This window comes from Engystomops pustulosus, chromosome 8, assembly GCF_040894005.1.
Source record: "Engystomops pustulosus chromosome 8, aEngPut4.maternal, whole genome shotgun sequence".
In the NCBI taxonomy this organism is placed as follows: Eukaryota; Metazoa; Chordata; class Amphibia; order Anura; family Leptodactylidae; genus Engystomops; species Engystomops pustulosus.
In genome coordinates this window covers 15,887,924-15,904,071 of record NC_092418.1, presented here as the reverse complement: position 1 = coordinate 15,904,071, position 16,148 = coordinate 15,887,924, and the positions used below count along the sequence as shown (strand labels likewise).

The following is a 16,148-nucleotide window of genomic DNA, read 5'->3' as shown; positions in this document are numbered from 1 at the left end:
GGTAATCGCAGCCCGGAAGAAGGAGTCACTTACGTGCTGGCAGCGCTCGGATGAGCGTCTTCCCGTCCGTCTGGCATCTTACACGGCTTAGGTCTTGCCCTGAAAGCGCTTTTCCCTCCAAAATAGGTTTTTTTTTAAAATCCAAGTCCTTGAGACGTCCATTCACATCAAAAACTGAAGCTGTTGGGAAAGTTGGGTGACAGCCAGCTCCTCCTGCTCTATAACATGCTGCCTGCAGATAGGACACTGTATAATCTGCTCAGCTCCTCCTGCTCTATAACATGCTGCCTGCAGATAGGACACTGTATAATCTGCTCAGCTCCTCCTGCTCTATAACATGCTGCCTGCAGATAGGACACTGTATAATCTGCTCAGCTCCTCCTGCTCTATAACATACTGCCTGTTAATAGGACACTTTGTACAATCGGCTCAGCTCCTCATGCAATATAATGTGCTGCCCGCAGATAGGGCACTATATACAATCTGCTCCGCTTCTTATGCTCTATAAGATGCTGCCTGCATATAGGATACCGTAAAATTTGCTTATTTGCTCCTGCTCTATAACATGTTGCCTGAAGATCGGACACTATATATAATCTGCTCAGCTCCTTCTGCTCTGTAACATGCTGTTTGCAAGCAGGACACAATATATAATTTGTTCAGCTCCTCCTGCTCTGTAACATGCTGTTTGCAAGCAGGACACAATATATAATTTGTTCAGCTCCTCCTGCTCTATAACATACTACCTGCAGATAGAACACTATGTACAATCTGCTTGGTTCCTAATGCTCGATAAGAAGCTCCCTGCATATAGGACACTATATACAATCTGCTCCGCTCCCCCTGTTATATAATGTGCTGCATGCAGATAGGACACTATGTACAATCTGCTCAGCTCCTCCTGCTCTATAACATGCTGCCTGCAATTAGGACACAATATATAATTTGCTCAGCTCTTCCTGCTCTATAACATGCTGCCTGCAGATACGACACTATGTACAATCTGCTCAGCTCCTCCTGCTCTATAACATGCTGCCTGCATTTAGGACACTATGTACAATCTGCTCAGCTCCTCCTGCTCTATAACATGCTGCCTGCAGATAGGACACTATGCACAAACTGCTCAGCTCCTCCTGCTGTATAACATGCTGCCTGCAGATCGGACACTATGTCCTGCAGCTCCTCCTGCTGTATAACATGCTGCCTGCAGATAGGACACTATGCACAAACTGATCAGCTCCTCCTGCTCTATAACATGCTGCCTTGTGATAGGACACTATGCACAAACTGCTCAGCTCCTGCTGCTCTATAACATGCTGCCTGCACTTCTGGTACATTGGGCTGCAGTTTTAATGGTGGCAGGTTCCCTTTAAGGCTGCGTAGCCTGTGAATAATTTCCAGTTTGTAATATTCTGGGGAATATAATATTATGGATTCTGCGGATTATAATTTCTCATGTAGCCCTCGGCTGAGCTTGCGTGTTTTCTGAATGCGGAGAAGAGCAGACTGCTACCAGGCCCCTCCAGCACAGACTTATTCCATCTCCCGCTTAAAGGAGAAGTACATCGTGCAGGGTGCAGATAACGTTATACAAATGAAAGGACCTCGTGGTCCAGCACTGAGGGGTCCGCTACCTGGGGGGGGGGGGGGGTCCCTCATCCAAATCACTGGCCTCAGCAGTCACAGGCTGTTTATGTGCCAGGTGGTCACGTGGAGTGCAGTCATGTCATCCAATATCGCAGTAGTTTCCTACTATCATTACATTCATGAAACAGGTGGATCGGGATGAACATTCTTACCAAAGCAATAGAGGATGTAAAATGAAAGAGAATGAAGGTTACAATTGGGAGGTACAGCCGGTGCCAAGCGGGCAACAAAGTGCTGCAAATGCCCCCGGGCACTGACATATGGCCCCTGTGCCATCATCTGGACACTGGTTGGCACCCGGTTGCTAGGATACAAGACTTTGAAGAGGATTGCTGATATTGGACAATCTATAGAAACTTTGGAGTCCTTCATGTGTCAGCAGTGGGAAGATGAGACACTAATCTCCCCGGGATCAGCTACGGATGTCTGTTCTATGAAGGCAACTACCGGGCGAGTGGAGGGGGGGGGGGTTCATGATTTAACCCCTCCTGTGCCGAGGTCTGATCTCTCACTGCAGCGTAAACAACTCCTATCCTGGAATAGAGCGGAAATATTGCAGGGGGAGGGGGAGGGGGGGTATGAAGCTTCAAGTAAAATTAAAGGCATCAGAAGGAAAACAAGAAAGCAACGCTGCTGCATTTCAGGTCAACAACAACATGACAGAGCGCTGAATTGAATGCGACGCGTTTCAGGACATGGGGACCAAAGCAAATAGTCTCATTATACATGCACCTGGCCTATAGGTAACGCAGGTGACATATTCGGGGCTTGGTGACCCTGGGGAACAGCTCAACATCTAGGCTCCTGTCAGGGACTGCAGGCAACGCATTTCAGGGCATGTTGACCCATGGGAATAGCTCACAATCTAGGCTCCTGATGCCAGCACCTGTCCTAGGGGACTGCAGTTGACGCGTTTCATGTCATGGTGACCCAAGGGGATCTCTGGGTTCTGGTACCACTGCTCCCATAGGTGACACAGGACTGGAGGTGACACGTGACCCATGAGAATATCTCAAAATCTAAGCTCCTAATGCCAGCACCTGTCCTAGAGGACTGCAGGTGACATGTTTTATGGCATGGTGACCCAATGGATTAGCACCAAATATAGGATTCTGATACCACAGGTTCTATAGGTAATACAGGACTGGAGGTGACGCGTTTCAGGGCATGAGCCATGGGAATATCTCAAAATCTATGTTCCAGATGCAAGCACTAGTCCTAAAGCTAACATTGGACTGCAGGTAATGCATTTCAGAGCTTGAAAATGTCTCAAAATTAAAGCATCCTTATACAATGACCTGGTCCTGGAGGTAATAAAGGATTACAGGTGATGCATTTCAGGGCATAATGATCCATGGGAGCTCAAAATATTGCAACCTGATACCAGAACCTTTCCTATAGGTAATAAAAGACTGCAGGTTTCATGGCATGGTGACCCATGGGAGCTCATATTGTCCGTTCCTGATTCCAGAACCTGTCCTTTAGAGGTTATGATGGACCGGAGATGATGTATGTCCAGGCAAAGTGATCTATTGAGCTGCATTAGCTTAGTGTAAGATACCATCACCTGTCCTATAGGTAATAGAGGACTAAAGGCGATGCACCGCAGAATATGAAGACACAAGGGAAAGATCCTGACACCATCACCTGTCCTATAGGTAATAGAGGACTAAAGGCGATGCACCGCAGAATATGAAGACACAAGGGAAAGATCCTGACACCATCACCTGTCCTATAGGTAATAGAGGACTAAAGGCGATGCACCGCAGAATATGAAGACACAAGGGAAAGATCCTGACACCATCACCTGTCCTATAGGTAATAGAGGACTAAAGGCGATGCACCGCAGAATATGAAGACACAAGGGAAAGATCCTGACACCATCACCTGTCCTATAGGTAATATAGGACTAAAGGCGATGCACCGCAGAATATGAAGACACAAGGGAAAGATCCTGACACCATCACCTGTCCAATAGGTAATATAGGACTAAAGGCGATGCACCGCAGAATATGAAGACACAAGGGAAAGATCCTGACACCATCACCTGTCCTATAGGTAATATAGGACTGGAGGCGATGCACCGCAGAATATGAAGACACAAGGGAAAGATCCTGACACCATCACCTGTCCTATAGGTAATATAGGACTAAAGGCGATGCACCGCAGAATATGAAGACACAAGGGAAAGATCCTGACACCATCACCTGTCCTATAGGTAATATAGGACTGGAGGCGATGCACTGCAGAATATGAAGACACAAGGGAAAGATCCTGACACCATCACCTGTCCTATAGGTAATATAGGACTGGAGGCGATGCACTGCAGAATATGAAGACACAAGGGAAAGATCCTGAAACCATCGCCTGTCCTATAGGTAATATAGGACTGGAGGCGGCACGTTTCAGGGCACAATGCCCCATTGTGATGAGTTCAATATCTGGTCTACTAATCCATCATATGATCTATAGGTAATACAGGACATTATATAATGAGTACTTCCACAGCGAGGCTCCTGATACCATCACTTGACATATAGGTAACACAGGACAGAAGGTTTCACACGTTTCAGGGCACGATAACCTATCAATATGAGTAAGAATTAGTCCCGTAGCTCGGCTCCTGGTGACATCTCATGTCATGGGTTATACAAGACTTGAGGTGACGCGTTTCAGGTCACGATGTCCCATCGAAATGCAATAGCAATATCTTAATATCTAGGCTCCCAATACCAGCACATGTACTGTATGTAATATGGGACTAGAGGCAACGCTTTTCAGGGCACCAAGACCTATTGAAATGCATTAGGATGAGCTCCAACTCTAAGCTCCCGATACCGTCATAATGACCAATCAGCAGGGTAATAGATCATGAGCCCATTAAACGGGCACTGCAAAAAGTTCCATATGCTATGGCCAAAAAACGAAGGTCATGTGACCGCGCCGAAGAGCACAGGCAGAATGATGTCATGTCCCGGTGACACGTTAAGTGGCTCCTATATATCATCACCCTGGGAGGACTGTCTAAGGGGAAATGGGGGGGGGGGGATTTAGGCAGGTGCTCAAGTCATATAGGCAGCAGCACTGCCCCTTTCCTAATCATCGACCACACACCCCCTGCGCCTGTCACCGGTCACAGAAGAGTTAATGGACAAGGACCGATGATGGATGCCATCGTCTAATGGCTCGCAAAATTTTAACTCTTCCCTCCCTCCCACCATAACTTGCTAAGGACAAGGTTGCGAGTACAGATGTGACGTACATTATTTCACCTGATCCCCGAGTGACGGATCCGGGAACCACTGCAGTGAATACGACATCTAAAATTGGGGTCTGATATAAATGGGTGACCTGCCCCCAACCCCCTCCCAATTTCCTTCACATCAATACGTCAAGGTAGGCTCCTTACCAACACGGGGATTCAGCCAGTTGGTGTCATGTTTAGGTTTTACACACGAAACATAGAAAGGGTTAAAGCCGCATTCTTCTGTTTCTACTAATAGTTGCCAATTATCGCTGGTCCAAAAACGATCTAAAGAGCTAACAATCTAATCAATACAGATCAGCAGATCACCGTCACGTAGGATGGAGAACGTGCACGGAGATCCAAGTATTGCAATGACATGCGACGCTTTCCAATCGACTGCCCCTGGTCAACAAACAAGGACATCTAGTGCGGGAACTTCCGAGTGTCACCTACAGGACCACTAGGAGAAGACAGAAGAGGACCTTCATGTCCACCTGAGGTCCCCTGGTCCATGACTGCATTGTTTATAAAGTCAACTACCAAGAACCCCCAAAACCTGAAACGCGTAGAAATAGACATAAGAGAAGATTAGGGGAAGGTACCTGAGATGTCTCCTCCGCTCGCTGCTCTCCTCCACCGCGGCACCGTGACCAGGTTATGTCCTTAGACGTGAAATATGGCACAATTCATATTCTTCATCCTCCTCCTCAGCAGCAGCAGCCCCTTCAATGCTTCTCAGCGGTGATTATTCACAAACCACTGGGGATAAGAGGTAATTAGGAACGGCCGCTGTAGCATCCAGCCTGAAAATGTAGAGGCAGAAGTAGGAGGGGTGTGAGAGTAGACAGCATAGTGGGGAGGAGAGCGCGAGGTTGGGGCGAAAGGAGGAGGTGTTTGGGGGGGGGGGGTCATTGACAGTGTCTATTGAGACATCAGGTCGGGGGCTTGGATGTGCGGAGATGCTGCTGGCACGGCAGCCTTTGTTTGGGGAGTAGGTGGTGTGCCCCCCCTCCCTCGCCCCTCTCGTGTGCCGTGTTTGTGTGGATGAGTGTGTGGCTGCTTGTTTGTGCCAGGAATAGAAAGCAAGGAACCGAAATGCCAACGAGAAGGGTCAGGGAGAGACGGAGAGCTCTGCTCTTTGCTGGCTATCCTCAGGAGGCAGAAGGAGATTGAGGGGAGGGATGGGGGGGGGGGGGGGGGCGCGGGCTCGACTTCTCGTGCTCTCATCCAGATTCTATTCCCCGGCTCCATCAATAAAACATCCGAAATTCTATCAGTCATTAACTCTTCCAAGGTCACCCGTAAGGAGGGTGCGTGGAAGGAAGCTGACCGGGACAGACAATACCCAAAATATCACCGGGGCTGGTGGGATACACTCCTCTACCCAAATCTCACCCATGTACCCTGAAATTAAAAATCTACATTTTTCTTAAAAATTACTATTTTTTTTTTCTGCAAAAATTAGCACCCCACCACAAAATTCTGAAAAATTGTTTCTCAAAAATTTGTATAAAAAAAATGACATTGCCCGTCAATTATCAAAAATCAATCACTTTTCAAAAATTTACATCCCCCCACAAAACAACATCAGCAAAATTGACAATTTTTGTTAAAAAAAAACAAAAAAAAAACTAGCATCGCCCCAGAAAGACAGAAGCACTTTTTTTTAAATCAATTTTTATGTTTTTTTTTTTTTTTTTTTTTAAATGACCTTGTACCCCAATAAGGCCCCCAAGTTTTTTCTCGACATGTATATCACCCAGTCATCAATTTTCCACCGAAATTGGATTAAAATGTAAAATTTGCATTACCCCATTGTCAGAATTGAAATATATAAAAAAAAATTGCAGAAAACTCACAAAAAAATCTTTAGAATTTTTTGCAAGATTTTCAACGCAGCCGCATGTGAAAAAAGGCATTAAAAGTATTTTCTTTATAAAATGCAATTCAAAATTGTTGTTTTAATTGAATCTTTTAAAGCAAAAATTTGCATTCGATGACAGCTGGGTAAAGTTTTTGAGTCTTTTATGGAATAATGTTTTTATCTTTTATATACTGGAACGTGCCCTATTTTTGGTATTTTTGTGGGCAGGTTAAGACTATATAGCGCAATGTGCTTTTCCTGTGCTAAATATGGAATCTGACAAATAGAGGGGTGACAACTGGGTGACATATAGACCCTGAGAATGGGTTATCGTGCCAGAATCCCATAGAGTGGAGCACAAATCCAGTATTGTTACCATTAGGATTGGATCATTACTGGAATTTTGCTCCATTCTATGGGATTCAGGCCCAGTGTAAATGTCTTATTTCCAATCCTCCCTATAACATTGCCTTTAAGATCCCTTGAGAGCCCCTTAAAGGGGTGTGACAAGAAGGTAACCCAGAGACCCGGAGAATTGGGGAACCAGGACCCAATCCCATAAAACCCGGCATTAAAGGAGCAGGATAATAATAATAGTGTCCTATGGGATTCCATAAGGGGGTCTCCATAAGGGGGTGGGGCACAGCTCCCAGATAAATGACTCATTACAATGGCAGCCAGTCCCCGGCTCTGTCACCAGGTGCGACTCTTTCTGATTAGAGGCGACACCAAAGCGTCTCCAGATCAGAGGATCCCGTGTGATCGCCCCGAGCTCTTTCCCATTAAAAACTGAGCGCTGTGATTAAAGGGAAATTCACTTCTATCTGAGAATTAGTGCCGCTCCATGCCCCTCGCCCCATGGCACACAGAGCAGGGTATACAGTATACAGTCCAGTCCATAGAGCCGGGGATGGATGTATACAGTGCACAGATCCAAGGCCCTCCTATGGTGTGGGGTCTTTAATTGTTAAAGGAAATCTACCACCAGGATGAAGGATTATGAGCCCGACACTTACATATTGTTGTGTGTCCTCTCTCTCAGGTTCTGCTCTTCTTCTAGCTCTTCAGCCCCTGTTTAAAAAAAAAAAACACAGAAAAAAATTATGCAAATGAGCCTGAGGGGCTCCATGCTCAATAGATGTCAATGGACCCTAGAGCCCCTCAAGCTTATTTGCATAATGTAAAAAATTTTTGGGAAAAAGAAGGTCTTAATGGGGTTTTCCCACAAATAGAAGTTAGGCCCTATCCCCAGGATAGGGCCTAACTTGCTGATCAGTGGGGGTCTCATTGATGAGACCCGCGGAGATCAGGAAAACGAGGAGTCCGATGGGGTCCCATGTACCTCCATCAAACCCCACGCTCAGCTTCATAATTATTGAAGGAGCACTGAGGGGTCCGACAGAGGTACATGGGACTCCTTCAGACCCCTAGTTTTCGTGCTCCGTGGGAGGTCTCATCACTTAGACCCCCACTGATCAGCAAGTTAAGCCCTTTAAGAAGCTAAAAGAAGAGCAGATCCGGTCAGAGGGGGCATACAACAGCATGTGCTTGGTTTACAATCCTTCATCCTGGTGGTAGATTTCCTTTAAATGTATACGGCCAACACTATCTATACATAAAGATATATGAGGGACAAAAAGACGGGCTAGGCTCTGTACTGAGCTGTCCTCACACTGCTGTGCTCTTTGCATGAAATGCTCTAAAACCCCTCCTCTCTCCATAGATGTTTGCATACTCTGCCTATACAGTAATTGCGGCCCCTCTGTTTCTCACAAACATCTAGTGGTATATCCCCTCTCTAGAGAGATCACACTGATCAGGTCCTGTGATTGTTACACATTTGTATCAATCTATTTACACTTTGTAAGCAAACCTCAACATTCTTTGAATAAACAATACACTGAATATAAAACCCCTCCTCTCTACTCTATGTGACCGATGATCCAATCAGAAGCCTGGGTTTACTCAGAACAAAGGGGAGGAGCTGTGGAACAGCTCAAGGTGTAGATCCCAGAGCACAGCAGTGTGAGGACATGCCCCTAGTGTACATCAAGAAGCTCCTATCACTAACTGTGCTCCGTAACACTGAACTGCTCCACAGCCCAGCCACTCTAAAGAAAAGCTGGGACAGGATTCTGGTCCAATACTAAAGGTTTCATTTAGAGTAGAGGGGAGGGGCTTTGGAGCGGATCACTGCGGAGAGCATAGGAAACAGCAGTGTGAGGACACACCTCCAGCTACAATGTTGGAATATTAATCCATTGCTCACAGTTCTGATGCTACTAGCAGCTTATATAATAGCTCTGCAGGGAGCACAGAGCACAGCAGTGAGCACACACGCAAAGTGCATTTGGAGAAATTACAATCATGGAATATAAATCAATATATCACAGTCCTGCTGCTACTACCAACTTAGACAAAGGTCTTATTACACATCTCTGCAGAGGCAATACATAACACAAGCCAAAGAGATCACAGAATACAGGCAGTTACATACAAGACAGGGTCTGTAGGTTTGTTCTTAAGTTGAATTTGTATGTAAGTCGGAACTGTATACTTTATAATAGTAGCCCCAGCCAGAATTTTTTGGGTCTCTGTCACCATTTTTTTTTAAAATGTTGGGTTGTTATAAGAACCAGGATTAGCACTAAAGCTTCATTACAGACGCCTGTGATAACTGTTACAGCTGATTATTGTAGCCTAGGACTAAAGTACAATAAATTACCAAAATCCAGAGGTCCATTTGTAACTAGGGGTCGTCTGTAAGTAGGGGACCGCCTGTACAGCAGTGCGAGGAGACACCCCTAGTTTTACAATCCAGGAATATAAATCCATATATAACAGTCCTGCAGCTACTAACAACATACAAAACTGATAGAGATATATATATATATATATATATATATATATATATATATATACACACATACATATACATATACATACACACACACACTCACCGGCCACTTTATTAGGTACACCATGCTAGTAACGGGTTGGACCCCCTTTTGCCTTCAGAACTGCCTCAATTCTTCGTGGCATAGATACAACAAGGTGCTGGAAGCTCCTCAGAGATTTTGGTCCATAGTGACATGATGGCATCACACAGTTGCCGCAGATTTGTCGGCTGCACATCCATGATGCGAATCTCCCGTTCCACCACATCCCAAAGATGCTCTATTGGATTGAGATCTGGTGACTGTGGAGGCCATTTGTGTCCAGTGACCTCATTGTCATGTTCAAGAAACCAGTCTGAGATGCTTCCAGCTTTATGACCTGGCGCATTATCCTGCTGAAAGTAGCCATCAGATGTTACAGGGTACATTGTGCTCATAAAGGGATGGACATGGTCAGCAACAATACTCAGATAGGCTGTGGCGTTGTACCAAGGGGCCCAAAGACACCATGACACCACCACCACCAGCCTGACCCGCTGATACAAGGCAGGATGGATCCATGACACCACCACCACCAGCCTGACCCGCTGATACAAGGCAGGATGGATCCATGACACCAGCACCACCAGCCTGACCCGCTGATACAAGGCAGGATGGATCCATGACACCACCACCAGCAGCCTGACCCGCTGATACAAGGCAGGATGGATCCATGACACCACCACCACCAGCCTGACCCGCTGATACAAGGCAGGATGGATCCATGACACCACCACCACCAGCCTGAGCCGCTGATACAAGGCAGGATGGGTCCATGACACCACCACCACCAGCCTGACCCGCTGATACAAGGCAGGATGGATCCATGACACCACCACCAGCAGCCTGACCCGCTGATACAAGGCAGGATGGATCCATGACACCACCAGCACCAGCCTGAGCCGCTGATACAAGGCAGGATGGATCCATGACCCCACCACCACCAGCCTGAGCCGCTGATACAAGGCAGGATGGATCCATGACACCACCACCACCAGCCTGAGCCGCTGATACAAGGCAGGATGGATCCATGACACCACCAGCACCAGCCTGAGCCGCTGATACAAGGCAGGATGGATCCATGACACCACCACCACCAGCCTGACCCGCTGATACAAGGCAGGATGGATCCATGACACCACCACCACCAGCCTGAGCCGCTGATACAAGGCAGGATGGATCCATGACACCACCACCACCAGCCTGACCCGCTGATACAAGGCAGGATGGATCCATGACACCACCACCACCAGCCTGAGCCGCTGATACAAGGCAGGATGGATCCATGCTTTCATGTTGTTGTACCAAATTCTGACCCTACCATCCGAATGTCGCAGCAGAAATCGAGACTCATCAGACAGGCAACGTTTTTCCAATCTTCTACTGTCCAATTTCGATGAGATTGTGCAAATTGTAGCCTCAGTTTCCTGTTCTTAGCTGAAAGGAGTGGCACCTGGTGTGGTCTTCTGCTGCTGTAGCCCATCTGCCTCAAAGTTCGACCTACTGTGCGTTCAGAGATGCTCTTCTGCCTACCTTGGTTGTAACGGGTGGCGATTTGAGTCACTGTTGCCTTTCTATCAGCTCGAACCAGTCTGCCCATTCTCCTCTGACCTCTGGCATCAATCACCGCCATGTGATTGGCTGATTAGAAATTAAGTGTTAACGAGCAGTTGGACAGGTGTACCTAATAAAGTGGCCGTGTGTATATATATATATATATATATATATATATATATATATATATATATATATATATATATATATATACATACACTGTATCTCCTTAGGGACAACATAGATCTCTGGCTGCATGTCTACCTGGTAATTCCTGCAGATGGTTTCCCATATGCTGCCTGTATACAGTGTGCTGTATCCGTGGATATCTGTCTCTGCGGTGCAGACAGCCATCAATACAGTCTGGAGCTACTTACTGTCCGTGCCCTTGGACACCCCAGAGCTGCTCTCTATAGGGGACAGGCACCACTTTGTCAAGTACAAGACAGTAAATCTATATGTTTAGCCCCCCGTTCACTCCCCTTTTAGTGGTTTTAACCCTTCATTGAGTGACTATTCCCCTAGCATGCGCTCAGTATACGCAGTATACAGCACACAGATCAGTGTCGTATCCAAGGTCACCTATCTGATCTAGATACCACAAAAATCCATGTATGCATTCTATTAATCTTTCAGTTCTGCAGAAATACAAGTGTCAGTCTTCACAGTCAGTCTGTAATTCTATTCGTGAACCAGGAGGCTCAGGATGAAACAGTGCGATTTAGGTGATATTTCACTACCTATGTAAGAACCATATGTCTCCGATACAGCATTGTCTGTGATGAAACTCGGGGACCCGTCGCCCCCTCCTCATACATATATTCCGCTATAATGAATCCCCTTTATACCAGCGTGTTCTAGAGCCGCTGCGTTACTTCAATAGCACAGTGTGAGCCGGTGGATTCAAGGACAGTTAGAGACTACACATCATTAGACAGGCAGCCGAGATCATGTACCCAATGTAGCTGCGGCTCTCAGCAGCGAATTAAAGTGGCGACGCGGCCAAGAGCAGTATGGCGGAAATATACAGCGATTTCACCGAATCTGAGGAAGAAGCACACACCCGAGGGCACAATACATCCCAGGTATCATCAAGGGTTAAGGTCTATTGTAGAAAGAAAACATGAAATGAATTCATTTTTTAAAATGGGGTTCACAGAATAAGTAATGTCATGTATGTACACAGTGACTGCACCAGCAGCAGAATAGTGAGTGCAGCTCTGGAGTATAATACAGGATGTAACTCAGGATCAGTACAGGATAAGTAATATCATGTATGTACACAGTGACTGCACCAGCAGCAGAATAGTGAGTGCAGCTCTGGGGTATAATATAGGATGTAACTGAGGATCAGTACAGGATAAGTAATGTCATGTATGTACACAGTGACTGCACCAGCAGCAGAATAGTGAGTGCAGCTCTGGGGTATAATACAGGATGTAACTCAGGATCAGTACAGGATAAGTAATGTCATGTATGTACACAGTGACTGCACCAGCAGCAGAATAGTGAGTGCAGCTCTGGAGTATAATACAGGATGTAACTCAGGATCAGTACAGGATAAGTAATGTCATGTATGTACACAGTGACTGCACCAGCAGCAGAATAGTGAGTGCAGCTCTGGAGTATAATACAGGATATAACTCAGGATCAGTACAGGGTAAGTAATGTCATGTATGTACACAGTGACTGCACCAGCAGCAGAATAGTGAGTGCAGCTCTGGAGGATAATACAGGATGTAACTCAGGATCAGTGCAGGATAAGTAATGTCATGTATGTACACAGTGACTGCACCAGCAGCAGAATAGTGAGTGCAGCTCTGGAGTATAATACAGGATGTAACTCAGGATCAGTACAGGATAAGTAATGTCATGTATGTATACAGTGACTGCACCAGCAGCAGAATAGTGAGTGCAGCTCTGGAGTATAATACAGGATATAACTCAGGATCAGTACAGGATAAGTAATGTCATGTATGTACACAGTGACTGCACCAGCAGCAGAATAGTGAGTGCAGCTCTGGAGTATAATACAGGATTTATCTCAGGATCAGTACAGGATAAGTAATGTCATGTATGTACACAGTGACTGCACCAGCAGCAGAATAGTGAGTGCAGCTCTGGAGTATAATACAGGATGTAACTCCGGATCAGTACAGGATAAGTAATGTCATGTATGTACACAGTGACTGCACCAGCAGCAGAATAGTGAGTGCAGCTCTGGAGTATAATACAGGATGTAACTCCGGATCAGTACAGGATAAGTAATGTCATGTATGTACACAGTGACTGCACCAGCAGCAGAATAGTGAGTGCAGCTCTGGAGTATAATACAGGATGTAACTCAGGATCAGTACAGGATAAGTAATATCATGTATGTACACAGTGACTGCACCAGCAGCAGAATAGTGAGTGCAGCTCTGGGGTATAATATAGGATGTAACTGAGGATCAGTACAGGATAAGTAATGTCATGTATGTACACAGTGACTGCACCAGCAGCAGAATAGTGAGTGCAGCTCTGGGGTATAATACAGGATGTAACTCAGGATCAGTACAGGATAAGTAATGTCATGTATGTACACAGTGACTGCACCAGCAGCAGAATAGTGAGTGCAGCTCTGGAGTATAATACAGGATGTAACTCAGGATCAGTACAGGATAAGTAATGTCATGTATGTACACAGTGACTGCACCAGCAGCAGAATAGTGAGTGCAGCTCTGGAGTATAATACAGGATATAACTCAGGATCAGTACAGGGTAAGTAATGTCATGTATGTACACAGTGACTGCACCAGCAGCAGAATAGTGAGTGCAGCTCTGGAGGATAATACAGGATGTAACTCAGGATCAGTGCAGGATAAGTAATGTCATGTATGTACACAGTGACTGCACCAGCAGCAGAATAGTGAGTGCAGCTCTGGAGTATAATACAGGATGTAACTCAGGATCAGTACAGGATAAGTAATGTCATGTATGTATACAGTGACTGCACCAGCAGCAGAATAGTGAGTGCAGCTCTGGAGTATAATACAGGATATAACTCAGGATCAGTACAGGATAAGTAATGTCATGTATGTACACAGTGACTGCACCAGCAGCAGAATAGTGAGTGCAGCTCTGGAGTATAATACAGGATTTATCTCAGGATCAGTACAGGATAAGTAATGTCATGTATGTACACAGTGACTGCACCAGCAGCAGAATAGTGAGTGCAGCTCTGGAGTATAATACAGGATGTAACTCCGGATCAGTACAGGATAAGTAATGTCATGTATGTACACAGTGACTGCACCAGCAGCAGAATAGTGAGTGCAGCTCTGGAGTATAATACAGGATGTAACTCCGGATCAGTACAGGATAAGTAATGTCATGTATGTACACAGTGACTGCACCAGCAGCAGAATAAGGAGTGCAGCTCTGGAATATAATACAGGATGTAACTCAGGATCAGTACAGGATAAGTAATGTCATGTATGTACACAGTGACAGCACCAGCAGCAGAATAGTGAGTGCAGCTCTGGGGTATAATACAGGATGTAACTCAGGATCAGTACAGGATAAGTAATGTCATGTATGTACACAGTGACTGCACCACCAGCAGAATAGTGAGTGCAGCTCTGGGTATAATACAGGATGTAACTCAGGATCAGTACAGGATAAGTAATGTCATGTATGTACACAGTGACTGCACCAGCTGCAGAATAGTGAGTGCAGCTCTGGAGTATAATACAGGATGTAACTCAGGATCAGTACAGGATAAGTAATGTCATGTATGTACACAGTGACTGCACCAGCAGCAGAATAGTGAGTGCAGCTCTGGAGTATAATACAGGATGTAACTCAGGATCAGTACAGGATAAGTAATGTCATGTATGTACACAGTGACTGCACCAGCAGCAGAATAGTGAGTGCAGCTCTGGAGTATAATACAGGATATAACTCAGGATCAGTACAGGGTAAGTAATGTCATGTATGTACACAGTGACTGCACCAGCAGCAGAATAGTGAGTGCAGCTCTGGAGGATAATACAGGATGTAACTCAGGATCAGTGCAGGATAAGTAATGTCATGTATGTACACAGTGACTGCACCAGCAGCAGAATAGTGAGTGCAGCTCTGGAGTATAATACAGGATGTAACTCAGGATCAGTACAGGATAAGTAATGTCATGTATGTATACAGTGACTGCACCAGCAGCAGAATAGTGAGTGCAGCTCTGGAGTATAATACAGGATATAACTCAGGATCAGTACAGGATAAGTAATGTCATGTATGTACACAGTGACTGCACCAGCAGCAGAATAGTGAGTGCAGCTCTGGAGTATAATACAGGATTTATCTCAGGATCAGTACAGGATAAGTAATGTCATGTATGTACACAGTGACTGCACCAGCAGCAGAATAGTGAGTGCAGCTCTGGAGTATAATACAGGATGTAACTCCGGATCAGTACAGGATAAGTAATGTCATGTATGTACACAGTGACTGCACCAGCAGCAGAATAGTGAGTGCAGCTCTGGAGTATAATACAGGATGTAACTCAGGGTCAGTACAGGATAAGTAATGTCATGTATGTACACAGTGACTGCACCAGCAGCAGAATAGTGAGTGCTGCTCTGGGGTATAATACAGGATGTAACTCAGGATCAGTACAGGATAAGTAATGTCATGTATGTACACAGTGACTGCACCAGCAGCAGAATAGTGAGTGCAGCTCTGCGGTATAATACAGGATGTAACTCAGGATCAGTACAGGATAAGTAATGTCATGTATGCACAGAGTGACTGCACCAGCAGCAGAATAGTGAGTGCAGCTCTGGAGTATAATACAGGATGTAACTCAGGATCAGTACAGGATAAGTAATGTCATGTATGTACACAGTGACTGCACCAGCAG

The 16,148-nt window shown here is 45.6% G+C and overlaps 1 protein-coding gene across 6 annotated transcripts in view; it reads right to left on the bottom strand.

Moving 5' to 3' along the window:
• RAI1 (retinoic acid induced 1) overlaps positions 1-16,148 on the bottom strand; it is a 112,682-nt gene that overhangs the window by 52,793 nt on the left and 43,741 nt on the right. For 2 of the 6 annotated variants that reach the window (XM_072119860.1, XM_072119854.1), the window contains exon 2: positions 5,497-5,697. The exons of 1 other annotated variant lie outside the window; for it this stretch is intronic. The gene's annotated coding sequence lies outside the window, so the exon portion shown is untranslated. Of the gene's footprint in view, positions 1-5,496; positions 5,698-7,740; positions 7,830-16,148 lie in introns of all 6 variants that reach the window. 3 more of the 6 variants (XM_072119855.1, XM_072119856.1, XM_072119857.1) reach the window with 3 other exon arrangements.